Source organism: Muntiacus reevesi, chromosome 7 (genome assembly GCF_963930625.1).
Source record: "Muntiacus reevesi chromosome 7, mMunRee1.1, whole genome shotgun sequence".
NCBI lineage: Eukaryota > Metazoa > Chordata > Mammalia > Artiodactyla > Cervidae > Muntiacus > Muntiacus reevesi.
In genome coordinates, this window is record NC_089255.1 from 49,668,784 (window position 1) to 49,682,246 (window position 13,463).

The following is a 13,463-nucleotide window of genomic DNA, read 5'->3' on the forward strand; positions in this document are numbered from 1 at the left end:
CATGGACTTTTCCAGGCAAGAATACTGGAGTGGAATAAGAGGATATTTATAAAATATTTAACAGCTTGAATCTGAATGTCTTTAGTACTCAGGACTTCTGGTAAGATTTTAATTATTTTTAACTTTTGATAGCGCATAAGTCACTATTAACACTACTGTTTTAGAAATTTGGAAATGTTGGAGATTTTAGTTTTAGATTTTTTTCAGATCTTTACTTTGAAATTTAACTCAATCATTTTAAGTTGTGAAAATATAAATTGGTCAGAATTGACAACCCAATTCTGAAAACATTTATTTGGATTGTAAGGATAAATAAAATCTTTCTACCCTGAACTGAAAGTCAAACACTAATTTAGGATTGAGTTAAACTAGGAAAGAGTGCCACCTACTGAATCAAAATTACTTAAACACCTCAACATTAAGTTCATTCTCAGAACCTCTGAAGTTCTAGCATCAGAGATGTATATTTTAGATAATTTTCATACAGACAATACCCTCTGAAAAGTTATTTAACAAAATATTTCTTCCTAGTAGAAGAATAACAGACCTGTCATGTGTGTTTATCATGCCCAATATCGCCTGACAAATGGCAAAGGAATCAAAATGGTACAAACCCAAAACAACAAGAGTGGGAGCAGGTCATCACCAAGCAAATTATTCCATCAAATATCTGGAAGACAGAAATCAGATAGAGAGCTGTTAACTGTTGAGCAGAGTGAAGAAAAATCTACACCACGAAATGCTACCAGAGGGGCTGCACTAATTAGGGAGCTGGTGCACCGTGCAGAACACACCAGAGACTAAGGACTCAGGCCAAAGACAAGAGAGGCCAAGAAAAAAAAAGCAGAAATGAAAAATAAAGAAATTAAGTCTATATGTGGCATGATCAAAACTCTCTATGCCTCTCTTCAGCACACAAAGAATGTACAGAGTGACTTCCCCAGTGGTCCAGTAGCTAAGAGGTCTTCCCTGGTGGCTCAGTTGTAAAGAATCCTCCTGCAATGCAAGAGCTATAAGAGACACAGGTTCGATCCCTGGGTGGGGAAGATGTCCTGGAGGAGGGCATAGAAACCCACTCCAGTATTCTTGACTGGAGAATCCTATGGATAGAGGTCCTTGATGGACTATAGTCGATACAGTCCCAAAGAGCTGGACACGACTGAAATAACTTAGCAGGCAGGCAGGCCAGTGGCTAAGACATCTCACTCCCTATGCAGGGGCCTGGGTTCAAGCCCTGGTCAGGGAACTAGATCCCACATGACATAATTAAAAGATCCCTTGCCTAGCCAAATAAATACTGACACAATATATTTTAAAAAATAGAATGCATAGTATCTAGGTTTCGAAGTCCTAGGCTAAAAACAAGGGCAGGGAGTTCTGAAAGAAAAAAAAGAAAAAGCAGATTGAATTAGTTAAGTAGTTGGTGTGATAGCTTACACTAGCTACTTCACTTTAAATACTAATAAGTCCACCTGCCAACACCTGCCTGGCAGTAGACATCATCCTTTTACACACTAAAGTTTTTATACTATATAATTTTAAAATATTTCATTTTTTTACTACATAATTTTAAAATATTTATTGAAAACCAAGATATGCTAGGTATTTGAGGAAAACCTGTAATGTAAAGAGATCAAGTTAAACATTAAGAAAAACTGCAGAGATAGAGATAATTTAACACAGAGAGAGGGAAAATATTTTAACCCTCCTGCTAATATCCTCAGATATTTTTTAAAAGTGACACTGCATTCTTTATAACAAAAAAAGGATGTGATGATAAAAGTAAGAAAGAATGGTTGGAAACTAAAATGATGATTTCTAAAATTAAAATTCAATAGAAAGTTTGAGAGATAAAAGGAAGAAAATTTTCCAGGATATAAGGCAAGAAAGGAAAGAAATATGAGCGAAAAGGTAAGAGTTATAGAGGACCATTCCTGGAGGTAAAATATCTTGCAGAAGTTCCACAAAGGAAGAACAAAGAACACGGAGAGAAGAAATTATGAAAGAAGTAATAAGACATTTCCCGAACCAAAGATTTCTGAAGTTCTAACATTGTTATTCACTCATCTCTCCAGAGTCACTGAGATTGTTTCTATCTTTTGGCTACTGTGAATAATGATGTTATAAGCATAGATGTAGGGCTTCCCTGGTGGCTCAGAGGTAAAGTGTCTGCCTGCAATGCAGGAGACCCGGGTTCGGTCCCTAGGTTGGGAAGATCCCCTAGAGAAGGAAATGGCAGCCTACTCCAGTATTCTTGCCTGGAGAATCCCATGGACAGGGGAGCCTGGTGGGCTACAGTCCATGGGGTTGCAAAGAGTTGGACACAACTGAGCAACTTCACACACAACTTCACACACACACAAGCATAGACGTACAAGTCTCTGTTCGAGTTCCTGTTTTCAATTCTTTTTGACGTATACATATGAATGGAAATGCTGGGTCATACTGTCACTCTATGCTTAGCTTTTCAAGGGTTCTAATATCTCCATGTCCTGGCCAACACGTTATTGTCAGTCTTCTTTACTAGTAGGTCATCTAGTAGTCATGCTAGTAGGTATAAAATGGCATCTTATTGCAGCCTCGCTGTTTTATTCTCTTACTAGTTACTTTAAAATTTCCTTAACAAAACCATTCTTACTTTTATTATCCTCCTAGGGAAGAATTTATGAACGGTGTAACAGCAGTTACCACATACATCCCCCAACATGCACATACATCCTTTGTGATATTTTCATCATTTAGTATTGTAATTCTGTATCATTTAAATGCCACATTGTTCTTTCTTCACACCTGCTACTTTCACTGTCAGTGTGATTTAGATTTATTCTCATAATTATAATTTTCTTTGGTCTCCATCACTTTCTGCATCTATTCTTTCATGCAAGAGGGTTTTCTTTCTGCATGATGAATGATTTAGAGAATATTCTTTAATGCTTATCTCCTGTTGGAATAACTTTAATTTTCTCAAAAAATATAATTTCTTTTAATATTGTCTAAAAATATATTAATTTTACCTTCTTTATTGAGGTATATCTAGAAGAAGGAGCCTGGTGCGCTGCAGTCCATGGGGTCGCTGAGAGTCGGACACAACTGAGCGACTTCACTTTCACTTTTCACTTTCATGCATTGGAGAAGGAAATGGCAACCCACTCCACTGTTCTTGCCTGGAGAATCCCAGGGACGGGGGAGCCTGGTAGGCTATTGTCTATGGGGTTGCAAAGAGTCGAACACGACTGAATTGACTTAGCAGCAGCAGAAGTATAGTTATTTTCTCAAGGGACCTTGGAGATAACATTTCACTGTTTTCTAAAGTTCTTGTCATTGAAATGTCAGTGTTGGGTTTAAGTGCAGTTTCTTCAGAGTTAATGTCTTTTTTTTTTTTTGATGAGAGATATCAGATACAGTGAGGGAACTTAACAAGAAAAATTGAAGTCCCAGAAAAAGAAAGAGAAAGAAGGGATTTGAGACAATATTTTGAAGAGATGGTCATTAATAGTCTACTAATTTAAGAAGTCCTACAATGCCCAAGCAAAATAAACCCTCAACTAAACACATCTTATAAAAATGAAATTTCAGTAAATCAAGACAGGGATAAAAAAATTAAACAAAAACAAAAAACCCAAAATGATAGTATAATACACATTCTTGTTGAGTGTACATGGTACATTTACCAAGCTATATCAGTTATACTCTGTGACATAAAACAAGTCAGTAAATTCGGAAAGATTAAATTCATACAAAACATCCTCTCAACTTAAAGTAATCTAAAATTCAGCAACAGAAAGATATTTGAAAAAAAACTCCCCAAATAATTAAAAGTTAAACACAACACATAAATAACCAATGGATCAAAGGTCACAAAAGAAAAAGTCTAATGTTATGGATTGAATGAAAATAGAAATACAGTTATTCAGAAGTTATGGGATGCCATTAAAGCTATGTTTTCAAGGAAAGTCATAGCATCAAATGTTTATATTAGAACAGAAAAACTTTAATATCAATGACCTGTTCTTCCATCTTAATAAATTACAGGAGCAACTTAAACTGAAAGCAAGCAGAAATAAGGAAATAAAATTTGAAAAATAATAATGAGGCATGTGGGCCCCAGCTGGGGGACTGCGGGGCTCCCACAGGGCCACAGAGGCTACACAGCAGCTGGGCTGGAGGCTCCCAGGGCTCCTTTGTTTCCCGTGGCAACAAGAACTTGTTTAAGAAATTTTCCTCAAAAACCATTAAGCTCGTGTCACTTTAGACTCCTCTAGACTATGGCAGTTTCTCAAGTTTTCCTTGTTTTTGATGATTTTGACAATTTGAAGGGTTCAGTTCTGTTCAGTTGCTCAGTCCTGTCTGACTCTTTGCGACCCCGTGGACTGCAGCACGCCAGGCTTTCTGGTCCATCACCAACTCCCGGAGCTTGCTCAAATTCATGTCCATCAAGTCGGTGATGCCATCCAACCATCTCATCCTCTGTTGTCCCCTTCTCCTCTTGCTTTCAATCTTTCCCAGCATCAGGGTCTTTTCCAATCAATTCTTCATATCAGGTGGCCAAAGTATTGGAGTTTCAGCTTCAACATCAGTCCTTCCAATGAATATTCAGGACTGATTTCCTTTAGGATTGACGGGTTTGATCTTGCAATCCAAGGGACTCTCAAGAGTCTTCAACACCACAGTTCATCGATGCTCATCTTTATACTTTGAACTTTATACTTTGAAGAGCACTGTTTAGAAAAATGTTTTGGTATGATGGTCTTTCCTTGGGATCTCTACTTCCAAGTCATCCAGGTTGGAATTACTAATGAAGAACACTTCAAAGAAAAGCAAGGAGGAGGATCATGAGCACTAAAGGCCCAGGATGGCCTTCTTTATAAAACACTGACAGAGTCTCTGGACACTTCTGATGTGAGCCAAGAGATCTGTAACCTGAATGTGGGGTTTCCAAAGTCTCTCTGACTTTAGACCTTTCAGCCTGCTGTGTGTATTGGAAGATAACAATTATGATTTCTACTATGGAAAACAAATTTTTAAATTTTTCCAGGTAGAAAAAAAAATAAGAGCAGAAATCAATGAAATAGAAAATAAAAACAAAAGAGAAAAGTGAGTGAAATTTAAAGTTACTTCTTTGAGAATGTCAGTAATACAGATAAACCAGTAACCAGGTTGTTTATGATTAATATAAATAAGAGAGAAGAAATAAATTGTGAATAACAAGAATGAGAGAGAGGACATCACATTAGAGCCACACATTGGTTTCATTGTTTTAGAACTTCCCTAAAGAAAACATGAGGTCCAGATGGCTTCACTGGTGAATTCTACAAAACACTTGAGGAAGAAATAATACCAGTTCTATACACAAACTCTTGTAAAAAATAGATAACTGAGTGTTACAGCTCTTTTGGAATTTGTCTAGCAGGTTTTCCGGTTCACACCAGAAAGCCAAACAAAAAAAAAGAAAAGAAAACAGGTGATTGAATGTAACTCAACTCATTCTATGGGGCCAGTATTGCCCTAAATCAATGCCAAACATATTATAAGGAAATTTAGAATAATACTCCTCATGAACATAGGTGCAAAAATCCTTAACAAAATTTTAGTAAATCAAATTTGGTGATACATAAACATGCAGACTATATCATGGCTTAATCACAAGAATGCATGGTTTATATAATAATACAAAAATCAGTCAATGTAATTCACCATATTTTCACACTATGAAAGAAAAACTAGATGATTATTTCATATGATCCAGAAAAAAAATCGACAAAATTCAATATCCACTCATGATAACTCACAGCAAATGAAAAAATGGTTGGGGGGAACCTTCCTCAATCCAGAAAAAAATAATCTTTAAAACACCTACAGCTAATATCATCCTTAATAGTGAAACACTAATGTCTTCCCCCCTAAAATAAGGAACAAAGAAAGTCACTATCATAGGCTGAATTTTCCTCTGCCTTTGCAACCAGAGCCCATAATTACCTTCTGTCTCAGTGAAATTATGTTTATATCCCCTACTAGAGCATTTATTACATTTAATTAATCCATTTACCCTCTAACTGTACTGTGACCTTCTAAGGCTAAGTCCTTTGTTTTACTCAGTTTTATATAAATATTTGTTGAATAATTCAATTAGAAGTTGTAAAGGGGGGCTTCCCTGGTGGTCCAGTGGTTGGGAATCCCCCTTGCAATGCAGAGGAGACCAGTTTGATCTCTGGTTGGGGAGGATCCCACATGCTGCGGGGCAATGAGCCTGTGCGGGGCAACTACTGAAGCTGGCACTGCCAGAGCAGTGAGAAGCCCGCACACCGCAACTAGAGAGCAGCTCCTACCCTCTGCAACTAGAAAAAGCCCAAGCAGCAACGAAGACTCTGCACAGTCAAAAATAAACTAAAAAAAAAAAAAGTTGTAAAGGATCTTAAGGATCATCTAGTTCAGTCATCTTATTTTCCACCAGAGTAAAGTAAACACTATAGAGATCAGATTGCTTTCCAACATTCCAGAACAACTTAGTTAGTAGCAATAATCTATTTTGTTTTTTCACCTAAGAGGTACCACCTCCTCAAACTGATCATAAAGTAAAGTCAACTTCATTCACATTATAAATGAGATAATTATGGCTGAGAAAGTTTAAATTATTTGACCATGGTCAATATTAAGTGTTAAGCAGTACACAAAGACAAGATGATTCACGTTAAAAATATTCTCCACTGCTTCACCTTTGGTTTATGCAACAAAACCTGTCTTAACAATGAGACAATGATGCAATCTAAAATTTTGAAACTGAACTTTCAATGTGAAATACACACTAATTCCTTGTCATAAGTGCCAGTTTATTATTATTATTTTTAATAATTATTTTGTTTTTGGCTGTCCTGGGTCTTCGTTGCTGCATGGACTTTCTCTAAACAGTGTGAGCAGGGGCTCCTTTCCAGTTTTGGTGCCGTCTCATTGGGGCTGTCCTGTTGCGGCGCACGGGCTCTAGGGCACACAGGCTTCAGTAGCAGCAGCATATGGACTCAGCAGTTGTCGCACGTGGGCTCCAGGGCAGAGTGCTCAACAGTTTAAGCACAGGGGCTTAGTTGCTCTGTGACATGTGGGATCTTCCCAGATCAGGGATTGAAGCTGTGTCTCCTGCACTGGCAGACAGATTCATTATCACTGAGCCACCAGGGAAGCCCTAAGTGTCACTTTAAATGAACCATATTTTATTACATTTACTTACGTGTTTAAACATTCCCAGTCCTATTCTCCAATAGTATTTGCAAGAGTTTACATGAACACATGTAACATCAGGGTAGAAACCTAAATAGAATAAGACTGTAGAAAACCAATGAAAAATAAATGAGGATAGGAAAATTTGCCCAGAGAGAGTTGTGATACAGCAACACATACCATAGGATATTGGACAGATTCTAGACAAGAGCCACAAACCTAGCTTAGATTCCTTTCAGCCAAAGGCAATAGGAAAATGCAATCAGCTACAAGATTCACAAGTATCAACAAGGTAATATATCTCAGAAGAGTCAGGAATCTTCCTTATGTTGAGACTAGAAACAAATATTATCATTAAAAGATAATATTAAAGGAACACTGTGTGACAGTAAACAGCTTTCTTAATAACATACCTGTAATGATTATCATGGTGAATTTCATGAATAGAAAGAAGCTGAGGAGATCTACACCACAGTGAAATCCTTCCCTGACTCCTTAAAAAATTACTATAACAAGCCTTGGAATTCGGTAATGTGAGTACCCAGATTTGTTCCCTTTGAAAAACTGTTTTACTATTCAAGGTCCTTTACATTTCCATATAAATCTGAGAATCAGTGTTCCAATTTCTATCCAAAAAGCATGGGATTTTAGTTGAAACTGGGTTGAATCTATGGATTAATTTGGTGTAAAGGATCTTATTATGATAAGGTTACAATAATCAAGACAATGTGGCAATCTTTTAAGGATAGACACATAGCTCAATGGAACACCCAGAGAGTTCAGTAATAGTCCAAAACATATATGTTCAGTGGGTTTTCTACAATGTGCCAAGGTCATTCAATGGGGCCATTCATGTAATAAAATGATTTTTGACTATTATTTCACACCATATACAAAAATTAACTTAAAATGGATCAGAAGCTTAAGAACGAAAACTATAGTACCTTCAGAAGAAAACATCAGATAAAAATCTTTGTGTCCTTGGGTACACAACTATTTTTAGACATGATGTAAAAAGCATTAATCATGAAAGGAATGATAGACTAGTCCTTAAAGCTTAAAAGTCCTGTTCTTTGGGGCAAAAAAAATATGGTACAAGCTAGTGAATAAGAGAAAATATTTGAAAGTCATATATCTAAAAGAGGACTTATATGCATACTACTTGGATGTCTCAGAAATTGCTAATGGGACTATAAAATGGTACAGCCACACTATAAAAGTGTGGCAGTTTATTAAAAATTGAAACATACATACCGTATAACTTTTTCTTCTCTACTTTTGGAAGTTCTTTTCAAATTAGAGATATTAACTGTTTCTGACACAGCATTCACATGCCTACGCCTTTGTCTGAGGGAAATGACTTGAGCCCACACGCAAATTTTTACACAAGTGTAAAATGCAGCTAATTTGTGATATGAAAGGCCAAATGAACCAAAGTCTTTTTTTTCAATAAGTGAGTTAGTAACAAACTCTGGTACCTTCATGCTATGGAATACTAAACAATATAAATCAAAATAAAAATTATTAGTACATGTAGCACCTTTAATCTCAAGGGACTTATGCTGAGTGAAAAAAAAAAGACCATTTCAGTGATCCCATTTCTGTAACATTCTTCAAATAAATTATAAAAAGGAAGAATAGATAAGTGGTTGCCAGGGATTAGGGTTGGTGGGGGTGGGGGAGAGGAGTAGCTGTGCTTCTAAAGTAGTTGCATAAGGGAGATGTTTGTGGTGATGGAACAGTTCTGTATCTTGATTGTAGTGGTGGTTGCATGAACCCGTGTATGACAAAATGCCAAGAATTATACACATGCATCATAGCAATATAAATTTCCTGATTCTGATACTGTGTTATAGTTGCATACGATGCAACCATTTGGAGAAACTGGATGAAGGGTATGTGGGAACCCTGTACCAACTCTGACTCTCTCAATAATATCTTCTGATGAGCAAAATTCTTAATTTTAGTTTTGTCAAATATATCAATCTTTTCTTTTATAGCTAGTCTTTTTTGTGTCATTATAAATAATTTTTTTCTTAATTTAAGGTCATAATAATATTCTTCTAATAGTATCTTTGAGGAGAGACCGATCTGAGTGCTAATCCTCAGATCAAGCCTGCCTGTTTTGAGTTGGGATATCAGTCTTCTGCATGTGAACTTGGAGTTATACCACTGGCTCCACTGGTTCTCAGGCTTTTAATTATGTCATTGACTTTCCTGGGTGTAAAGTCAGGATGTCTTCTTGATCTATAGATTTAGGAAGTTCAACAAAGACCAAGTAGGATATATTTCTAAAAAACATATATGAAGACATGTGTCCAGATTGCTGATACCAGATCTTGAGACTTCTCAGCCTCCATAATTGTATAAGCCAAGTGTGCATACACACACACACACACACACACACACACACACACACACACACACACATTGGATAATGGTTCTGTTTCTCTGGAGAACCCTGACATACATCCAAATTTAAGAGTGATTACATTAACTATTACTGTATTAAATACTTCAGGTAAAAGAAATGATTGTCAGCCTAGATTAAATAAACAAAGCCAACTGTATGTTAGTTAGAAAAGCACAATCAAGAGACACACAATAAAGACTGAAGGCAAAACTTTGTAAACACTAGCCAAGAGACACCTAATACAGTATTAAAGGGGAAAAAATCCACTAAAGAAAAAGGCTTACTTAATAATGATTGAGATTTAACAACCGTACTTTTGTATGCACCAAAAACAAAGCTTTAAAATATATAAAGTAACCTTTGATAGCTCTACAAAGAAAATCAACAAATCCACATTCTTGGGAAAATTTTAATCCACCTCTCACAGTAATTAATATAACAGGCAGACAGAAAATCAGTAAGGACATAGAAGATTTGAACTATGTGTTTGTTTGTAACAAATACAAACATTTGTTTTTGTTTGAACTATTTGTATTTGTTTAACCCAAATTCTGAACGAGATGGGAATATCAGATCCCCTGACCTGCCTCTTGAGAAACCTATATGCAGGTCAGGAAGCAACAGTTAGAACTGGACATGGAACAGACTGGTTCCAAATAGGAAAAGGAGTACATCAAGGCTGTATATTGTCACCCTGCTTATTTAACTTATATGCAGAATACATCATGAGAAACGCTGGGCTGGGAAGAAGCACAAGCTGGAATCAAGATTGCCGGGACACATATCAATAGCCTCAGATATGCAGATGACACCACCGTTATGGCAGAAAGTGAAGAAGAACTAAAGAGCCTCTTGATAAAACTGAAAAGGAGAGTGAAAAAGTTGGCTTAAAGCTCAACATTCAGAAAACTAAGATCATGGCATCTGGTCCCATCACTTCATGGGAAATAGATGGGGAAACAGTGTCAGACTTTATTTTTGGGGGCTCCAAAATCACTGCAGATGGTGATTGCAGCAATAAAATTAAAACACACTTACTCCTTGGAAGGAAAGTTATGACCAACCTAGATAGCATATTAAAAAGCAGAGACATTACTCTGCCAACAAAGGTCCGTCTAGTCAAGGCTATGGTTTTTCCAGTGGTCATGTATGGATGTGAGAGTTGGACTGTAAAGAAAGCTGAGTGCGAAGAATTGATGCTTTTGAACTGTGGTGTTCGAGAAGACTCTTGAGAGTCCCTTGGACTGCAAGGAGATCCAACCAGTCCATCCTAAAGGAGATCAGTCCTGGGTGTTCATTGGAAGGACTGATGCTGTGGCTGAAACTCCACTACTTTGACCACCTCATGTGAAGAGTTGACTCATTGGAAAAGACCCTGATGCTGGGAGGGATTGGGGGCAGGTGGAGAAGAGGATGATGGAGGTTGAGATGGCTGGATGGCATCACTGAGTTGACGAACATGAGTTTGAGTAAACTCCGGGAATTGGTGATGGACAGGGAGGCCTGGCTTGCTGCAGTCCATGGGGTTGTAAAAAGTTCGACAGGACTGAGCAACTGAACTGAACTGAAACTATGTATTTGTATGTAACAAGCATTTTTGTTATTTTCAGAGGGGGCACTTATCTGATTTACCTCCTCTGTCACTACCTGAAGAGCTCCATTAGGAGAAGGATACAATGATACAACTATTGCCAGCAGTAAATATGGAGGTGAAGCAAGGACATTTCATGATATAAAAGGTTTTAAGACCCACCCAAGGACTTCCCTGGTGGCTCAGTTAGTGAAGAATCTGCCTGCAATGCAGGAGACCCAGGTTCAACCCCTGGGTTGGGAGATGCCCTGGAGAAGGAAATGGCAACCCAACTCCAGTATTCTTGGCCTGGGACATCCCAAGAGGAGCCTGGTAGGAGACAGTCAATGGTGTCAAGAAGACTTGGGCATGACTTAGCAACTAAACCACCACCACTAAGGCCTACCTGAAAGTAGGAGTAAGGAACAATTGACTATGGGCAGGAAGATGGTAAACAGAGAGTAAGATGTCTCAAAAATAAAAAAGAGTGAATAGTATAAATTGGGGTTAAGCATTAGGAGGAAGGAAAAAACTCTTTTCAGGGAATGCAGATATACTTGGATGGAAAACAAGATGTTACAGAAAAAATTGCAATAGGTTTGGAATCATCCTAGATTTTCTATTTACTAACTCTATGTTTTAGACTACTTATTAACATTTTTGTTTTAATTAAAAACTTTTTTTTTCCAAAAAAAATTTTTTTTTCAACTGCACAGCAGGTGGGATCTTAGTTCTCTGAGCAGGGAACAAACCCAGGCCTGCTGCATTGGAAGCTGGAGTTTTAACCTTTGGACCAACAGAGAAGTCCCTTATTAACATATTTGAATCTCAGGTTTCTCTTGCATAATATAAGGATCATCTATCATCGGCTCTCAGAACACTGTATATTTCTCTTTCATCCCCCTAGCTACATTTGCAATTTTACATGTGTTTTCACAATAGATTATGAAGACATAATCAATAAAAGATTATGCCTTAAAAGGCTGAGTGCCAAAGAATGGATGCTTTCAAATTGTGGTCCTGGAGAAGACTCTTGAGAATCCCTTGGACAGCAAGGAGATCAAATCAGTCAATCCTAAAGGAAATCAACCCTGAATAATCATTGGAAGGAGTGATGCTGAAGCTGAAGCTCCAAGACTGTGACCATCTGATGTGAAGAGTGAACTAATTGAAAAGGACCCTGATGCTGGGAAAGAGTGAGGGAAGGAGGAGAAGGGGGCAGCAGAGGATGAGATGCTTAGTTAGCATCACCAAATCAACGGGACATGAATCTGAGCAAACTCCTGGAGATAGTGGCCTGGTGTGCTGCGTGCAGTCCATGGAGTCGCAAAGAGTTGGACGTGACTTAGCGACTGAGTAACAACAACATGGGTTTCCCCCAACTTAATTTGAATTACTTCAAACTTATTAAAAAATATAAACAGTATACAGTGAACAACCTTATGCCCTGCATCTAAATTTCCTAATTGTTAATTTTGCCTAATTATGTCACATTCATCTCCCCAATTATTAACATCTTGCCACAGTTATTGTAACTTATTTGTATGTTCTCTCTCTTTTTCTCTCTCACACTACACTCCCTCCCCTTTTCCATTTGAAAATAAATTGCAGACAGAACTACACTTCTAAGAACTTTAGCAAGTATCTCCTAAGAACCTGGACATTCTTTTTTTTTTTTTTTTTTTTAGAACTTGGACATTTTAAAATTTAACCATAATGTAACACTCCAGATATTTAACATTGATACCATAACACAGTCTAACACAAAACCAAAATTCCCAGTTGTGCATTTAGCAGCTTTTTCAGTCTTTGATCCAGGATCCAAACAACAGTGATAGACAAAATTTAGTTACCATATTTCTTTAGCCATCTTTATTCAAGAAGTGTCCTACTATTTTTACTTTCATGATACAGTCAGGACCTTCATAGCCATGGATTCAATCAATGCTGGATCAAAAATATTCCCCCCCAACTTCCAGAAATTTCCGAAATGCAAAACCTGAATTTTACATGTACTGATAACTCTTTATATAGCATTCACATTGTAATTAAAATTATGTATACATCACTTGCATGTAGTAGATATTATAAGTAATCTAGAGATGATGTAAGATATGCAGGAGGATGTGCACAGGTTATATGCAAATGTGTGTGTGTTGAGTCCAACTCTTTGTGGCACCATGGACTGTAGCCTGCCAGGCTCCTCTTGCCATGGGATTTCCCGGGCAAGAATACTGGGGTGGATAGCCATTCCCTGCTTGAGGGGATTTT

General features: G+C 37.4%; 1 non-coding gene across 1 annotated transcript; it reads left to right on the forward strand.

Annotated features, from left to right (window-relative positions):
- The first annotated feature begins 5,376 nt into the window (after nucleotides 1-5,376).
- On the forward strand, nucleotides 5,377-5,438 carry LOC136172759 (U7 small nuclear RNA). Its single transcript, XR_010664100.1, has one exon. It is a non-coding gene; the product is annotated as a U7 small nuclear RNA (small nuclear RNA).
- The last annotated feature ends 8,025 nt before the right edge of the window (nucleotides 5,439-13,463 follow it).